Source organism: Elaeis guineensis, chromosome 2, assembly GCF_000442705.2.
Source record: "Elaeis guineensis isolate ETL-2024a chromosome 2, EG11, whole genome shotgun sequence".
Taxonomy (NCBI): Eukaryota; Viridiplantae; Streptophyta; class Magnoliopsida; order Arecales; family Arecaceae; genus Elaeis; species Elaeis guineensis.
This window is the reverse complement of record NC_025994.2, coordinates 112297756-112315869: the sequence shown is the minus strand read 5'-3', so window position 1 is coordinate 112315869 and position 18114 is coordinate 112297756. Positions and strand designations below refer to the sequence as shown.

Sequence of the window (18114 nt, the reverse complement as noted above, 5' to 3'; positions counted from 1 at the left end):
GAAATCCCCAAGTACGTCTCGCTCTTCTTTTTATAAACGTTCGTTTTTTCCCATCTATTGTGAAAAATCTGATTTGAACGTCGGAGGATCTCCATCGGAGCCACCTCCAATGGGGGCTTTTCTTGCAAGTCCGATTATCGTCGACCTTATGGATGTCGCCTCACTTCAGTATCTCCGGCCCAAAACGGATTCCAACCGCAACACACACACACACAAACACACACACACACACACACACACACATATATATATATATATAAAAGGATGACAAAGTGTTCCAAAACATGCATATCTAGTCCAGTGAAAAGAAGCATGGAAGAGGTAACAACAACAAACATCAAAAACAAAGACCATTTAAAACATTGTACAGCATTGTTATAAGCAAATTGAACACAAATCATAAAAGCTGTTTAAATCATAAATGATTGGATAATTGTTGATCAATTTGTTTGGTTAAAATGTAAATCAATATCGTTTTACTTGGGGAAAAAGCAATAACAATCATGAAGTCTGCTAGTATAAGTTAGCTGCATTGTCCTTATGGTAGCTAATAGTGCTTATTGTTTGAAAGGATTATCCAGCCGTGCAAGATGCCTCTAACATAGTACTTATTTGGAAAAGATTGCTGAGAGTGGTTGTTGCGTCCCGCAACAAGTTAAAAATATATTACATTTAACAAGTTAAAAATATATTACCCCTTAGATTGCTAAGGGTGGCTGTTGTGTCCAGCAACCAATGTAACCTTCGTGGGCAATTTGCAGCATAAAATACTAACTAATTGCCAGAGACCAGGATCCTCTAATTGTTTTAAATTCCATGATGTGGTGAAGTGCTCCAAATCAATAATGGTTTTCTGAATGAAGCCATATCAAGAATCCTGACGATGATGATATATGATCCATGAAAAAGAATAAAATAATGCTATCAAAGTACAGCAGCATACACAAGCTGACCTTTAATCAAGAATTTTGCTGCCATAATCGTGATTGAGTTTTTCATAACGATGAGCATGGAGATGAGCTGATGGTCTCATATTCCTCAAAAGCCAGCTCTATATCTTCAAGTTCGCTGGACCAAGTTCTGGCAGCCATGCAGGTCATAATCAGGTCAGCTATGGTTCGAGGTGAAATTACAAATCCAAAAAACAGAATTGTGTTGCAGGTTTCATCAATTTTAGGTCATATAAAGAGATAATTAAGAATGGTCATGTTATCAAATGTGTGCACGCACTGAAGCGGAGAATATATACTTAATGTATAGTAGCTAGTTGATCACAGAATCCAGATGCCAAGAGACCTTTTTAACAGATGAGAAGGAATAATGTTAATTTGAGTAACAATATCTGCATGGAGTTAATTAACTAAAAACCATGAAAGATCTCGATCCACACCATCTCAGTTTCAAGCACCTGATCTTTGTTTGCAAGAAAGTAGGCTACCCTATTTGGTGCTAGAAAACTAATTGGGTTTTTTGGCACAATACCTAGATTTAATCTTTCATGAAATAATGACGTCTAAGTAGTTTCCAAGTCCCAAGAAGAAAAGCCTGGTTTACGAACTGGAGTTAAATGAGATATGAAATACGCTGGAAAACATCAGTAAGGCACATTTCAACCACATCAAATAACATTATAAAAATATTAAACTTATTGGGAGAACCTCTTTAGGACTAAGATGCAAGCCCATGGTCATACTTGTACTCTCTGGGCATAGCAATTGGTAATAATTCCAGTTTAACATCAGACAAAACCATTCCATACTTTTGTACTGCATGTAAGAATGTTTTTAAATTATAATAGCAGTCATTTCACAGATGAATGGTCCAACCTAACAAACTATCTACAGCCAAGGTTAGAGATCTAGGTAAAAACTTTGAGATTTTTAAATTAAGTTCACTATGGTAGATTTGCTAATTATTCTTTAGTTATATTTTCCCTACGCTTACATCATGCTCTTCATGTTTCATTCTGTAACAGTGCCAAAATGGCACTACAATTATGAATTAAGGGATCTTGAAATAGCATGTGGAAGTCAGGAAGTTACTAATAAGATGCAAGAGATTGCATCACAAAATTAAGTTTTTTTTGGCAATGATGTTCCACACACACACACACACACACAAAGAAAAAAGGTACAAAATCTAGCCCAATAAAATGGTAAGTGCCGGAACAAAAGCAAAAGCCTAAAAGCAGATTTTGATATGAGATGTGTCAGCATCTTCACATTAGGGGTAAATATGTGCAACATAGTAATTGATACTGGAAAAATCAAGAATCTGACGTGATGGAATGGATTTAACTAAAAGGTGGAGCCTGCTCTGCATCATGTCTTTATCGGTTTTACATGGTTGAACAACTGTGAGCAAGCTATTATGAAATATTAATGCCTTGTCTTTTTCTCTATCTGGACATGAAAGGTGCAATGTCCCTGTGACAGTTGCACCCATGTAAGAAGACCGTGGCTGGTTGGTTAAGGATGAAGGTCTTAATGCTTGAAACAACATTTTGAGCCTACGAGTGTCATGGAGAAAACTCATATATACAACATTGAAACAAGTGATTAGTTAAAAAATGTTTAAGCATCTCAGGTTCTATCCAGGAGAGTCCTCTCCGTGATTGTCTCTCATGAAGAGGAGAAATGGTTACCCTTTCTTCCAAGCATATGTTCTCTTCAAGAGGAGTATAGCATCGAATGATTCTGTATGGTTCAACTATATTGAATCATGTGCAACTAAAATGAAGACATATCTCTGTTGTCACATGTTTAATTACAAAGATCTCATATTTGCTGGAAGAATCTCTACATGGTTCGGAAGACTGGCCTAATCTCTTGGCTAGGGTTAAATGACTTCAGGAATTGAAAGTTAGTCAAGATATTTATAGAAATAAATCTTTTCTGATGTTTCATTATATTCTTTACATGCAAACTATGCATGATGGAGATAAAGACCTTTAGGTAGATATGTTGTCCAGATTAAGCATCTATTAGGATTTTGAGCTGTTGGTGATATGTGCAAGTTATGCCATGCCAATGGCTATAGACCATTCTATTTGGGCTTTGGAGTATATTATGGTGCATAGCATGTTTCCTTTCTTCTTCGCTCTTTCTCTAACCTTATTTACTTCTTTATTTTCTCTGCATGCTTTTCATGTTTTGCACTGAGTTAAAACAAATGATCTCTAACTAATCATTCAGTTAACTTACCTAACCTACTCACCGAAATGGAGCCAGAAAGTCATCTTAATTTGAGTTCAGTGTCTTAACTTCCTCATTGTGTATATAAGAATGGCTAGTTATGGTCTGATGGAAGTTTCCAAGGACAAGAAAGATTGAAAATAATATCAGGTATTCATGATTCCCAGTAGCATAATTAATTTTTGGTCATCTTAGCCTCTACATTATTCCAATCCACTTATCTTATTCAAGTTTCATTTGCCTATCGAGAAACATTATGAGAACTTCTATGAGCTATGTATAGAATCATCAAGAACTATACTTACCATCTCCATGCACTTGCTTGTCTGTCTTCTAGAACTGTCATCAATCATCTCAGCAGCTCCATAGCTGCCTCTTTGCATGCTAGACGCATATCTGAGCCTGAATAGCCTTCTGCCTTTCCACCAGAATATCATACATAAGCTCTGATTCTCCACGGGCTGATGGCAAGAGCTCCTTAAAAGAACATTGCTCACCTTGCTTCCAGTTCTGTAAAAGAATCTGATTGAATGAGGTTAAGAAGAACCTTAGATTATAATAATAACTGGAACCTTATACCAAGTAAAATAGTCATTTCATATTCTCCAAGCAAAAAAACAGCATTCAGATGACCAAAAAAAAATTCTCACAATAAGATTAAGCAAATCAGCTAATAGCTAGAAAATACCTGATATGTTTTTCTTATTTGCTCATTTCTCTATTAACCTTAGGGAAATGAAGAATCATAAAGAAGCAGAAGTGTCCTTGAATCATAAGCATAACATTAACTCTTCAAGCTATTAGTATCAGAAAACAGATGATGGTTCATATATTTTTCATCCAACCATTAGAAATTTGATTTAAAATTTTTCCATCATCCAAGGAATTTTTTCATTTGGGCATCCATCTTTTCCAAAATTTATTTTTACAAAGAAAATATGTCTTAAAGTCTTATTCATTATCTGTAGGCCGATGTTTCTTCCTGACTAGAGGGTCTCCATAGCTAGAACTAATCCCACAGTGCGTGTGCTTGAATAGTGATGCTAGCAATGGAAATTCATGCATAACATGGTGAGTTTATTAATGGACACAGATTAATCATCAAGCCAGCTATTATATAAGAATAAATAAATCTTTATCTTGCTTTAGGTCCATTTGCTTGTAAGGAAATGTGGGGAAAAAGGGAAGGGGCATCTTTTTCTTGGGAACAGAAAATGCAGCTCTCCAGTTGTTTGGTTTGATGGTAACTTTGATGATTTACAGAAGAAGATGCTTTCACACTCTTGCTTTCTGGTTCTTTTTCTCCTGGAAGGAAAGGCTTACTTTTCCTGCATACATAATAAAGTTTTTCAGCATCCTATGTATTAGCATTTAAGCAGAGTTCTTTTCAGCATCCTTGGTTTTCTGCAAAGCATGTCTTCAGAAAAATACATTTCCACAGGAAAACTAGTTCCCAAATCCTATACCTGGCAAATCTAACAGGCCTGCAAGGGCATGCATATATGATGAGGTTTATGCTGTATTATATAACAATGAGAACACAAGCATCCAAATTTTTAATGGAATTATGTTAGTGTGGTTAGGGAATAAATGCTAATGCTTTGATGCCTTTTTCCTAAAAAAGAAACGTAACATCTTGCTGTAGCCAGTCATTTCAAATATCCACGGTTGAGTAATAAAGTAGAGAAACCAAGGGGCACCCTCGTCATATTTCAGAAGAACAGTGAATCCAGTATATTATAGTATTTTCTTGTTTCTTGCTCCTATCATGTAAATAGTGAATTCAAAGCATAGCTGCTTCTCAAGACAGTGGAGCAATAGCCACATCTAGTTCCCAAGGCAGATTTTTTTCTGCTAAAACAAATACAAGCTCATCTGTCTTCATCGGGCCATCCATCTGCAATAAAGAAAAACAATTTTAAAAAAGGATGGATGATGTTAAGTTCTCTAACAGTGGAAATCAAAACTGAGCCACATGTTATAAGATCATGATCTTTCAAACATGACAGATACCACTAACTGAATTTGAGGAAAAAATAATGTGCAACCATTAGGATCCTACCTTCTTGTCAGCTGTTTAGATTTGTATGGTTAAATGAATGATCAACAAATGTGGTTCTTTCTGTTTGATAAATCCCTCCTTAATATTATTAAACTTAGGTACTTTTAGGTCTTCAGCTAATTTCTAATGGCACGAACCAGCTCATTCACACATTGAACACCATGAAGGTTTTCCATGTTTCCTTGTCATAAATCATGATTTCATCCTACTGACCAAGGTATAATAAGGAAAACAGGAAGAGAAAATAAGGATGTCAGGAAACAATAAGGAATTGTAACCATCATAATGTGCATTATCACCACAATATCATTAAAAAAGGAACACATTCCACACGACACCAAAATCAAGTCTCTACTTCTGTTCCCTTATCTCTCTTAATGGTTTTATCTTTTATGTCTTCACGAGAGTTTTGAGTAAGCTGGAACATCCATGAGTTGTAGATTTATCTCTTAATTACAAAATGGGTGGCACGACCTAGCACTTTTTACATGTGCTGTGCACTTTTTTGGAAGATTCCCACATTCCTTCTGTTTGCCTCTCTGCCAAACATTTCAGGAACCCTTTCTTCCTTGGTTTATTAATTTCTGTCTTGTTCTCTTATTTTCACCTTTCTTTTGTTCATTTCCTTTGCCTTCTTATTGCAGCATAAGACTAAATTTCAGATGCATTGCAAAATCAGAAATTGCATGAAAGTTGGATGCTATCTTAAAATTTTGAAATTCAACGAGTTTCTGAAGGGAGATATCTTGTATATATTTAAGTCATTTACATTACAGGCAGAAGATGATGACACAATTAGCTCTGCTTATACAGATGGATATCTCTTCCAGAATTTTCTGATGCTGGACATATACCAAAATCCTTGTCTTCTTCCAACACAACACCACAATAGAGCATCAACATTGCTTTTTACTAGAAGCCAATGGACAAAATTCCACTAAAATGCCTCAAAAACAACATATAGAAATATATCCGATATGCAATAAACAAACGGGACCTGCAAATGACTGAATTTTTCTTGACAAAGCTGAAAAATGAAGGGTTATGTACTGCTGAATCCCTACAAAATTCAAGGTTCTTTTAGTACCAATCATTGTATCCAAAGATCATTCTGTATTCCTAAAATTTAATGACATTGAGCTCAGCCAGTGGAGGTAAATAACTATACATTGACTCGCAACAAGGTTTCTTTTAATTGCAAACTGTAAATAAAGGCATGTTTAGAGATACATATCCCCACAAAAGTAAAACAGCTTGAGATGCTATCCAAGATTACCAGTATAGGTAGTTCAGTTTTCAAAAGTCGACTTGCTTCATGCTCACTACGTGCTTCACCATGTTGACTAATGATTGCATCAATATCATCAAGAGATATAGTTGATGTGCGTGGTGCCTGGAAAGCTCAAATAAGACTTTCACTAGGTTTTCTGAATCACTTGCATTCCTACAAAAACACAAAGGTTTGCAAACTTGCACATCATTAATTTGGCATTTGACCCTAAATAAAGGAAAAAATTCATACCAACTTCCATCAGCATATGCATCTGGTTTATATTGTTATTTAAGATGGAGAACAAAGAAGGCGGATCTTTGATGGAATATATCATAACATTCAGCTAAATGGAATGCCAGTTTTACTGTAAGGCTAGACAAAAGAGCTATACAATGAAGCACCGACATTTCTTCTGTATCTACCATTATTTGTACAACAATCTCTAGCCATGGGAACTCAAGGCTTCCCAGGCAAAAGAAGCACATTTCATTAATCAAGTTTGACAATTATTGCTAATGTGAAACATAAGATCCTTATGTCCAAGGAATAAATTATAGTGCATATAATGTAATTACTATTCCTGAAGACAAATTGAAGATTTCTATTTTTAAAGAAAAAGCATCATTTTAAGCCCTCCATACAAAAAACAAAAACAAATTACTAATTACTATATATGATACATAAAATTCAGCCATAGTACAACTAAAACTAAATCATAATTGTCCACAAAAGAAACTGGAAATGGGATGACTGATCATAACAATTTTTGATTACATGCCAATAAAAAAAATATACATATGACAGAAATCAAAGCTCGGAAAATGCAACAAAATAAGAGCAAAAGTTAAAAAAAAAAAGATTATTAAATAATAGTCCAATTTTAAACATACCATGCCATTTGCTGACAATTAATTAATGATGCTGAAATATTGAAAAATGTATTCTTCCATTCAGTAGCCACAGCTTTTGCAAGCATTGTCTGGAATGAAAAGATTGAGACACAAATAAACAAGGACATTTGATAGGTCAGAGAATGTAATCTTTAAATTTCTTCAGCATGGAAAGTAATATAGACAACAGGGCACAAGAGGAACATATAACTATACAAGTGTTGAACTTAGAACTGTTAATATCATGATAGAATGGCAGAACATCAGAAACAAGAATTATTTATAAAATTAAAGGATTGGTTCACAGGAAGATACTTTAAGCAATAGTGTTTGTCTTTTGATGGTCCAGAAAAGGAAATCAACCTAAAGAGAAGCATAAATTGAATTGTTGAAACTAACAAGAAATAGAGAAGTTAGAAGTGGGATCTGATTTATTGACAAATGAAGAAAATAATAGAAATAAAATATTGTGCCCATTTTTTTAAATTAAAAAAAGGGATAACAAAGCATCCCATGTACTAGAAGAAAGAAACTCACAGCTATGCAGATGGAGATCGTTTCCTACTCTTTTTCAAAGGAAAAAAAATGCTGCACCTCCAAATACAACTTAAACATGGAAAACTGATTCTATTCCATACAGGTTGTGGCATCAGTCGATACCATAACACAATAAAATCAATGGCATTCATGCATAGATCTGGACAGACATTCAACAGTTTTTATGTCAGAGCAGCAGAAGATGGAGCAAATATTTGTTGCATGAACACCAATTATCTGTTCCTTCAATTTAAATTCAAAAATGATATTTAAAGGGGAGAGAATCATTGTAACACAGATCAAATTACCTCATGGTAGTAACCAGATCAGATAGTTGGTTGCCTATCAAATTAGCAGCCTTTCTGGCATCTATGTAAAAATTCTGTAAGACCTATTAAGTGGTGGTTAATTTTACACAGTATGTATTCTACATGAAAAACAATGCACAGGATGTCTGCAGAACCAAACATGGGAGTAATTCAAAGTTTGCTACTACCTGTACCATGGACGATATCTGAATAACACAGGTGATTGATTAGGATGAGGTAGTTGTTTGCTCATCAGATGAGCAATCCTGGTGAGCCTATAAAAAGATGCAATAACATTTAGAGAAGTCATGAAATTTACATAATGGAGTTTCCATTCATGATGTTACATAAAATGTCAGCACAATGAACTAATAGAAGTAATTGCATGTTAACTACCATGAACAATTTAAATGATATCTGAAGAAGAGATTGTCATACCACAAAAAGGAGTCTTTAAAAGTGGTCAGTGCAGTGACTCAAAGGAAACCCCAGCAAAAAAAAATCTTCTTCTTTTTCCATGTGAAAGCAAAACCCCTCAGTGCGGGTCCCCACTAGGCAGAGCAAGATCTGGAAGAATTAGAATAACGCACAGGTAACAAAACATTGAAAACAATAGATCTCACAAGGCAAAGCCTAAAAATAAGAGAAAAATCTTTTACAATATCTATCTATTCTCTAAAAACAAAGCTTCCCGATTCGGCTTGAAGAAGCTTATATCCTTTGGATTATTGGGACCTAACAAGCCAGCTGAAAGGGCATTATTTTTCTACCTTTTGTCTTTCATATTCGATTATGAATGCACATTAACTGCCATTGACCAATCCAATAATAAGCCAATCAGCCAGTAACATGACCTGGCAGTTGTTATCTAATTTCTCCTGATCTAATTTTTTCCAGCCCAGGGCCATCCATTTCACATAAGAAGAACAAAATATCAAAATAAGGATAGATTGATTGAGGGCAACATTAAGAGTGGTCGACAACTCATCTACTTTGAAAAGACAGGTCAGACAAAATGACCACCCATCACTGGGAGAAAATCACATAAATTACCAATTGCATATGAACAAATACTACAAACCAATAAGTTTATACATAATTGTCTGGATTTGTATTAACAATGAAAAGAAGGAAAGTATATCCAATAAATACAAACCCTCCCGTTCTTGAGGGCCGAAAAGCAAAATACCTTTCCAAGGAAAGAAGACCAGTGAGGTACCTGGAGATAAGATACCAAATGAGGAACACTTTTTGGCAAATCTAAGCTTCAAAATTTTTAATCAATTACATAACAATCTAGAGATTTTTCTCCATAAAATGTTTCTTGCTACGAGTCTACTAGAAATATATTTGTTAGTCTATGTGTTCTTTTTTATAGTAGTTCCAGTTTGCAATATAATAAAATGATCACATTGTGTATCTCTTTGACATCAACTTTAATTTGGAGTTTATTTTCATTATTCAACAAAAATAACATTCCTTATACCTGGTCATACTAATTAAGAATTTGTTACCCAAACCTTGACCCAATCAAATAATTTAAGAATAAAAAAAACATGCCATAATTCTTGGACATCATTCTTAAGTGCATATATGACATGAAAAGATATAGGCTTGCGGGTCTAACCTTTCCACAACCACTTCTCCAACTCCAGTACTCACTCCACACACATCCATAAGAATTTAAATAGTGGTCACCAAATTACATATCAAAGAACTTTATCATATACTTTCTCCAAGTATCAATTCCTTATCTTTACCATAACACCAATATTTCTTCAATTTGATGCCATGTTTCTTAATCCTTTCCATCTGCCCTCCTAACAAAAAGCCTTCCTAGTGTGGATGACAAATTTCATTTCATGATAGTTGGCACACGTTTAAGTACCACCTTTATCTAGATTGGTATTTATACTTCTTCATTCATCTGGTATCTATCTAATTTTCAATGGATCACTAAGTTAGTTGATTGAATATACCCAGTTTCTAGTATGATTACTGATAACTATTCATACTTCATTTGGCTCAAATGCTTTCAACCTCTTGCATCATGCTGAAAGCTGTCTCTGCTTCCCTAATCCTAATTAAATTTTGTCATACAAGACTATCACCTAACTAAGGTTTTTCTTTACATCATTCTTAAGTGTAATCCACTTTCTATACATTCTGAAATTGACATCTCCAACTTTTCTAATCTCTTCGTCTTTTCCCAAGCTGTCTGACCTATCGTAAAAATTTCATTAGCTACAGACCTGATATTTTGTCTCCTCAGCTTTTGCATACAGTTTTATCATTCTTTATGGACAATTTTGATGTTCCCCCATAAAGTTCCTTTTATATTTGTATTGCTTACCTATATGTTCTCCAAGAAATAAATTGTCAAACTTAGTTTCCTCCTTCATGAGTGCATCTCTAAAGGCTATCATATTTTTTCATGTTAAGCTTTACAAGCTTATTCTAAATCAATAATGCTACTTAAAAATTTCACTCCTTGGTTTATTGAATTTACTATATTTCAAATCTGAATCACCAAAATGAACCAGCCTGATTGATAAAACTGAAATTTGATCTCTAAATGTTGGAACTTCAATACAATGTCCTCTGAAAGAAAGAGATTAGCAAGCACACAAAAAGTAGGAAATGGACATACAAAATTAGACAGCTATCAATATAATATCATTTCAACTTAGCCTACCAATTACATGTACTAGAAAAATATTTAAGAGCATACCATGTAGCATTGCTACTATTTTACTGCTTGTTTTTTGTTGACAGAACAGAGGAAACATAAGATTAATTTTTCTAGTAAATTAGTTCACCTACTTGGGATATTTGATGGGCATGACAACCACCTCTTTAAGAGGTCATTTTGTAGTGTCTAATCCTTTAATGCTTTCCCACTTCACATCTGGACTCCCACAAACGATATCTCTGATGGAAATGTTATAAAAACTATCTTTTGTAAGGATTTTGCATATGAGTGGCCAAGAGGTTTGTTTCAAAAAATATTTTATTTATTTTAAGAAACTTTTCATTCTTGAAAATTTCTTGTCATCCAAAATTTCGGGCATAGCATCTCTGCCAGTGTATGCATTTCTGCAGATTCAAGAGGAGGAAGCAGAATGACCTTCTAAATTTAGTGATGTGTGATGCATGTGATAGAATGATCAAAAAGCTGTAATCTCCTATTTGATTAGAGAAGTTCTCTAGATCTTACATAAATTGCTATAACACACACCCAAATTGGGATGTGAGCTTCACTTGTTATTTGAAATATAAACAGGAGGACAGCCTAACATCCGTGAGTACTAAATTCGTCTATTTCATCAGTGACATGCTTTTTATGATTACTTGTCAACGGAGGGTCAACCCCCCAACTTTTCCATGATACTAAAAGGTAAGAAGTGCTTTTTATATCAAGTTGCCATCAGTCAAATTCTGCACCATAATGAACTATTGTTATAGAAGTAGAAGAATTAAAATAATAGAAACCCGGTCCTTTTGTGAAAGTGACGATAAACCTAATCAAGATCAATCGGATATTAGACATAACTTCACCGGCACTAAAAGAAAGTCGTACAATTAGCATGTGTCTACATCGACGCAAAACAAACACGAAAATCAACGACCGGCATTCTCCAGGTGTGGCGCCATCTTGCTTACCTGAAATTGAGAACTAAACGTCGGTATCCTCAGGCATCAAATAAAGCACCTAGACATACAAAAGAAGTCGCCGTCCCGGCACCAAGAAATCAACCTGCCGCTCGTATACGGCCAGGTTGGACGAGTTCTTTACAATCGCATTGGCACCGATCAATCCATTTGCATAAATCCCATTGATATTCGATCTTGAATCCGTAGCTCTTCTTTGGGTTCCTTCTTCCTTCCAAACCTCGCATCATAATATAGCTTGAAATCCCACGATCAAGCACAAGAAACCAAAAAAGAAAAGAAAAAAAAAATCAAGAAACAAGAACCCCGAAATGAAAGAAAAATCAAGGAAACAAGAAAATAGGAACCCCAGGAAGCAAGAAAGATTGACGGAGAATAAATCAAAAGAATTACCGATCGGATCAGAAGATTGGAAAGGGAAAGAGAAGGGGATTGCGGGATTTGGCTTCCAGCGGGTGGGAAAAGGATCGTCTCCCATCACGGTCGTCGTCGAAAGAGAGGACTAAAAGGATCTCGCTCGCTCTCTCTCGGCTTCCCGTTTCTCCCGATCGAATGGGGAGAGAGAACCAGCAACCGCTGGAGAATGGACCCACCCGTTTATAAAGATACGGCGGAGGCGGCGGTGGGGTAGGGACTTCGACGGACAGCGCGGAGAATTTTCTGATTTCTGGGCTACGGGGCCGAAGAAGAGCATTTGGACGTGGCTCAATTCAACGGGATCCCACGGATTCTCGTGTAAATGTGCCATATGGAACGTGAGTTTTTCTTGGTAGGTTGTTGGTCCCCAAAGGATTTTCCAGAGAACATGCCCAGAGGAGGGTAAGCGTGTAATCCCCAAGGTCCTTTCAGGGAAAAGCTACGCGGGACAAAATACTTTCCCCGGATCATCTCTGTCCGACATTGTAATGACGTGGCATGCCGATCACCGCAAACCCAAGCCGCGTAGCATAACTATGATGTCTGCTTGTTGAGTTAGGGATGGTGCTGCTTGCGTGAACTCTCTCTTTTGCTTTTTGACTTTTTATTATTATTATTATTATTTTTGACACAATAAAGAAGTTTTAACCCGACTAGTGTCTATACTGCATTGCACTACACTAGTGTGAAAACAAAATAGAGGCAAAATCTGAAGGATGGAGTTGTATCATCCATTATATAAAGTCACCAGTCCATGCTTTATTTTTATTTATTTATTTTTATAAGATCTGCTTTAGTTGTCGTCCCAATTTCTCTCTCCAACAAAGGAAGCCATTTCTATTACCATATTCTAGCAACAGAGGATTAACGTCATATAGTAGTTTAGCATATGCTGAAATCCAAGATAACAATAGAGTCCCCTTCTACCCAATTCTGTGATGGTTGACAGTTAACAATAGTACACTTAACACCATCCATACGCCATAAGTTCAGCATAAGATATTGAAGTACAAGATAAAGTCCTTCCAACAACATGGAAAATCATTGTGATCTCTAATGACATATCTAGCTGTTGCCTTATCTGCTTTTGCTACCGCTGCAAAATTGATGGCATCTATCTAATTGATTTTATGGTTAACGGACCCGGTTCCGAAGATTATACAAACTCTGTGGTGGATTCTGCATCGAAATATTGCTCCTTGCCTGCAAGCATGGCAAAGGTTCAACCAGCTAGCCGGTACCGGTCGAGGGGACTCCTACTGGAACCTTGAGTCGCATGTCACTCATGTGATCTACAGTAACCACTGAATTCGCTCCACAGACAACATGGCAAAGATGAAAATTTATTTTGATATTAAAAATAAACTCTTGAAGAGTATTTGTGACATTCCAAGGCCATCTATCTTGATGAAATTATATCATGCGTTCCAAATTCTAGAATCCTCAAATTAGAATTTTATCCATTTAATCATAGGCATCAACCAGACGAGCGGGTATTGGTGGTTATGCATGAAAGCACTGCAGCCAGTTCAACACTATTGCTGCTTTCTGGTTGAGAGAGAGAGAGAGAGAGAGCGAGCGTTATATTGATGGCAGCATGTGTCACGCCCCGAACCCAACATCCGGATCGGATACGTGATGGCCGCACACTCCTTAGAGCAAGCCCTAAAGAATATGCAAGGTCAAAATAAATATTACAACCTTAACATCCATAACAATTAATTTCAAATATAATTCATAAAATCTTGCATAATTACAATTTAAATTTCTTCAATTCTCTGATCAGATACCATGACACTCTATTTATCCTTCTGCTCACCCGTAAATCCAAGCCATAGCCAATCTAAGTCATCCTGTAACTCTGAGAAGAAAAAGAAAGATGAAGGGGTGTGAGCTTTACAGCCCAGTAAGAATTCCCATATCACACTGATATAGTAATATAGTCTGAAAATAAGGGTAAACAGTAAGATATAAAATCTCATGTTCAATGTCCAGAATAATGTAAATATTCATAAATTTTCTGTCTTGTTAAAATAGATGCATCATCATATGTTAACAGGTAAAACACTTTTGTTCAACAATTATTTCATGTCTTATCTTTCATTTCTTCTTTCATAATCACATGATTTTTAACCTTTTCTTTCTGGTTCTGGACTATCCAATTCTATACCTCAGTTATCATCCGGATCGAATCCATTTAAAAAGTCTTTCAAGACTGTCCCAGGATGAGCTCCTGGCCGGCTGTCCCACGTACGAAAGCCCGTGAGAGGCTGTCCCAGGCATAAGCTCCTGACGGGCTGTCCCAGACATGAGCTCCTGACCGGCTAATCCACCTGTAAGCCAGTGGGGGCTGTCCCAGGCATAAGCTCCTGGCGGGCTGTCCCAGACATAAGCTCCTGACCGGCTGTTCCACATAACAAGACTAGTCCAAACCATATATCTCTTTCTTTTCATTTAATCATTATGCGTTGATTTCATCAAATCAATTCTGACTTGCATTATGATCAATTCAGATATGTCATATCCATATAATCATGCCATCAATCTCTGATACATATATATTGACATAACATACTCATGCTCAAAATCAAATAACAGTGTCTCAGGTATAATAAATTCATCGATCTCAAATCCGACGATGCAAAAACCAACGATGCAAGACCAATAGTAAAATAGCATATATATATTAGTGATCATGTACAGGGATTCTTACTTTTACCGGTGACTGATCCAAACACAGAAATCAATGTTCTTCTTTGATTTATGAATTTCTTTAACAAAATATTCCACTCGATATCATTTGCAGATGATCATCTCTTCGTAACCCTGATCAAATATAAAAATCATATATAGAGAAATTACCGATAATTGATTCTAATACACAAATCGAGGACCTCTCTTAGAATTAATTAAATTAGGATTTACCTAAGTATCTGGATCCTCCACTGATCCATAAGACTTCTAGAGAGAGAAAATCCATGAAGAGAGAGAAAATTTTAGAGAGAGAAAGTAGAGAGAGAAAGTGGAGAGAGAAATCTTCGTATCCTTCCGATGAGGCACTCATGATCGAGATTATCAGAGGTCCTATCAGGGTGACTCAATATGAATCAAGTGTTACAATTTTGAATAGAATCGGACTGGGATCAGATCTACCGCACGAATTTCGGAGCAATCTCAAATCATCTTATTTTCATCTTTAAGTTTATTCTAGGATTCATGATGCAATCAGAGAGAGAGAGTAGAAAGATTCTAGAGAGATAAAATCCACAAAAAGAGAGAAAGATCTAGAGAGAGAATCTAGAGAGAGAAAATATAGAGAGAGAAGATAGAGAGAGGAGAGAGAAAGGAGGGAGAGGAGAGAGAAAAGAGAGAGAAAGAAGAGAGAAAGGAGAGAGAGGAAAATTCTCTCCTTCTTCTTCTTTTTATTTTATTTTATTTTATTTTTATTTTTCTCTTTCTCTTTCTCTTTTTTTCTTTTTTTTTTCTTTTTCTTTTCTTCTTCTTCTTTTCTTTTTCTTTTCTTCTTCTTCTTCCTTTCTTCTTTTCTTCCCGCGGCCACCCTTGGCTGAAACAGGGAAAAACAGAGTCTTACCTTTTTCATGGGTTTTTCCGACGATCCCGACGGCCGGCAAGGGTGTGCGAGCCACGGAAAGAAGGGGAAGGAAGAGGGGAAAGAGGAAAAGGGCTTACCTACGACTCCGGTGAGGTCTCCGGTGAGTATTTGAGATGAACACGATGAGGACATTCGCGGCTTCGACGGAAAAATTCGAGAAAAATAAAAGAAGAAATCTGGTGCTCGTCATGGCTAGCTTTAGAAGAGAGAAAGAGGATTTTATAGAGGTGATTTTCTACCCCTAATCGGACTCTATCGATCCGATTTTGTCGGAGATGGGAAGGAAGAAGACTCCGACTAGGAGTCTTCCTCCTCCTCGATTATTATTATTATTATTTTTTTAAACTGGGTTATTACAGCATGCCTACAAATTGATGATGAAATAACCGATAGAGAAATCACTCTAGACAGACATTTTTGCTGCATGGATCAGTGCTCCTTCTTTCTTCTTCTTCCTTTGTGTTAAGAAGGGCCAACATAGGCAATAACGCAGGCGTTCCAACACTACCGGGCAATGGGGAGGGCCGCAGGGACATGCTTAATGCGAACACAAGGCTAGAACCAACCTTCATTTGCCATGGTGGAGCAAAATCCCATCCGACGCTATTTACTTTGGATTGACCTCAATAAATAAAATATAACAAAAAGTAAAATGATACTAGAATAATAAAAATACTTTCTTGTAGTAAGAAGTTGGTACAGCAAGTAGCAAATTAGCATGCCAAGCTTGACTTTGATCTCTGGTTTCAGTGGGCTTGAGTTTGGCATTTGCTTCTTCTTAGGTTCTTAAGCTAGCACAAGACTATGGTCATTAAATTCTTCTTTTATCATCGGGCAAATTGGCCTTGTTTAGATATGGGCTTTTGGACACTCGATATAATTCCAATGAATCTATAATTATCCAATTCAGGTTCAAGTTGGCAAAATTTTGTAATCATTTGTCTAAGTTCGGCATATCGACTATTTCTCATTGTTTGTAAGTCATAAATTTTTGATGTCTAATATATATTATTGACCTCTTTAAAAGCTTAAACTTTTGAGGTCTTTTGGTTTGTTATCAAAGAATCGTTGACCCCTTCTTGGATGGCTAAAGTTTTAATAAACAAATATGGATTTAAGTTCAGCTTTTCAGGATAACCACCAAGAGACTGAACTAGTAGACTAACTAGCATATCCGTTAAATAGTTACATCCCTAAATCAGTCACATTAAAACCCAACGGACCAGGAATGCTGAGCCCAATTTTAAATAGGCCCAAAACATAAACTGCTTTACGGGGTCCATGACTGCAGCCCAATACTCTCCACGTGCAGCCATGTTAGACTTTGGTGGCAGCAAAACCCTACTGTGCTGAATGCTGATCCATATGGTAATGATCATAGCGTCAGCAGACGTTTGAACTCCGCATCAAAGCCGCCACTTCTACGGTGTCATTAGATTAGAAGCTAAGCACGTATTGCTTTTGCAAAGTGCCCAGTGGAGAAAGACTTGGAAGTTGAAATCCAAGCATATTCCGAAAGCAATGGGCACTACAAATACAACTCAAGACCCCTTGCTGCCTTCATTGAATTCAAGAACCTTTATAACCGCAACTGTGGGGCTACAGTACTACATACAGCGACTAGTTTCCTAAACCCGCACGCATGGAAGGATGGAAAGAGTGAGAGAAGGATAGGTTGTGTTGTCTCTCAACCATTGCTTGATTCTGTCTACTTGTTGCTTTCAAAGTCAAAGAAGCATGGTATCTTTCTGCCCTTTTAAAGGTGAGAATGACACCTCTGAAGGTTCTCCTCATGGTTTATGAGGGAATACTGTCACAAATGGGGAATTATTTTTTCCTCTCAAGTCAAAAGAAAACTGGGGGTTTTGGATGTCTTCCTTTAATCCCTATCTCAACGAGGACCTCACTTAGTGTCCACTGCTCCATTCACTAGCGCTTCAAAAAGGACTGCTTTGACTGAACTCTGCTTTTAATTCAACGGCGAAGTGCCACAAGGAAGAGGCCTCCTTTTAGACGCTGATGGCAACTAATTTTCACACCTAAGCTTGTACTTCCAATTGTTCTAGATTCGATGTACTGTGGCTCTAATGATGAGGAGCTTGCTATACAGGGCAACGCAACTTTCTTTTTGAAAGGCGCACTACTTTC

At 36.5% G+C, this 18114-nt stretch overlaps 1 long non-coding RNA gene across 15 annotated transcripts; it reads right to left on the bottom strand.

Moving 5' to 3' along the window:
- Window positions 1-402: 402 nt before the first annotated feature.
- Window positions 403-12759, bottom strand: LOC105043842 (uncharacterized). Of its 15 annotated transcripts, none has more exons than XR_012139130.1 (10): window positions 11928-12759; window positions 9454-9483; window positions 8703-8831; window positions 8453-8539; window positions 8265-8347; window positions 7957-8116; window positions 7420-7508; window positions 6533-6700; window positions 3500-5091; window positions 405-1080 (listed from the first exon to the last, which is right to left on the bottom strand). It is a non-coding gene; the product is annotated as an uncharacterized lncRNA (long non-coding RNA). The 15 variants fall into 15 exon arrangements; XR_003801096.2 differs by lacking the exon at window positions 7957-8116 and adding an exon at window positions 11088-11195 and having other exon boundaries at window positions 406-1080; window positions 9421-9483; XR_002165826.3 differs by lacking the exon at window positions 7957-8116 and adding an exon at window positions 11088-11195 and having other exon boundaries at window positions 408-1080.
- Window positions 12760-18114: the final 5355 nt, after the last annotated feature.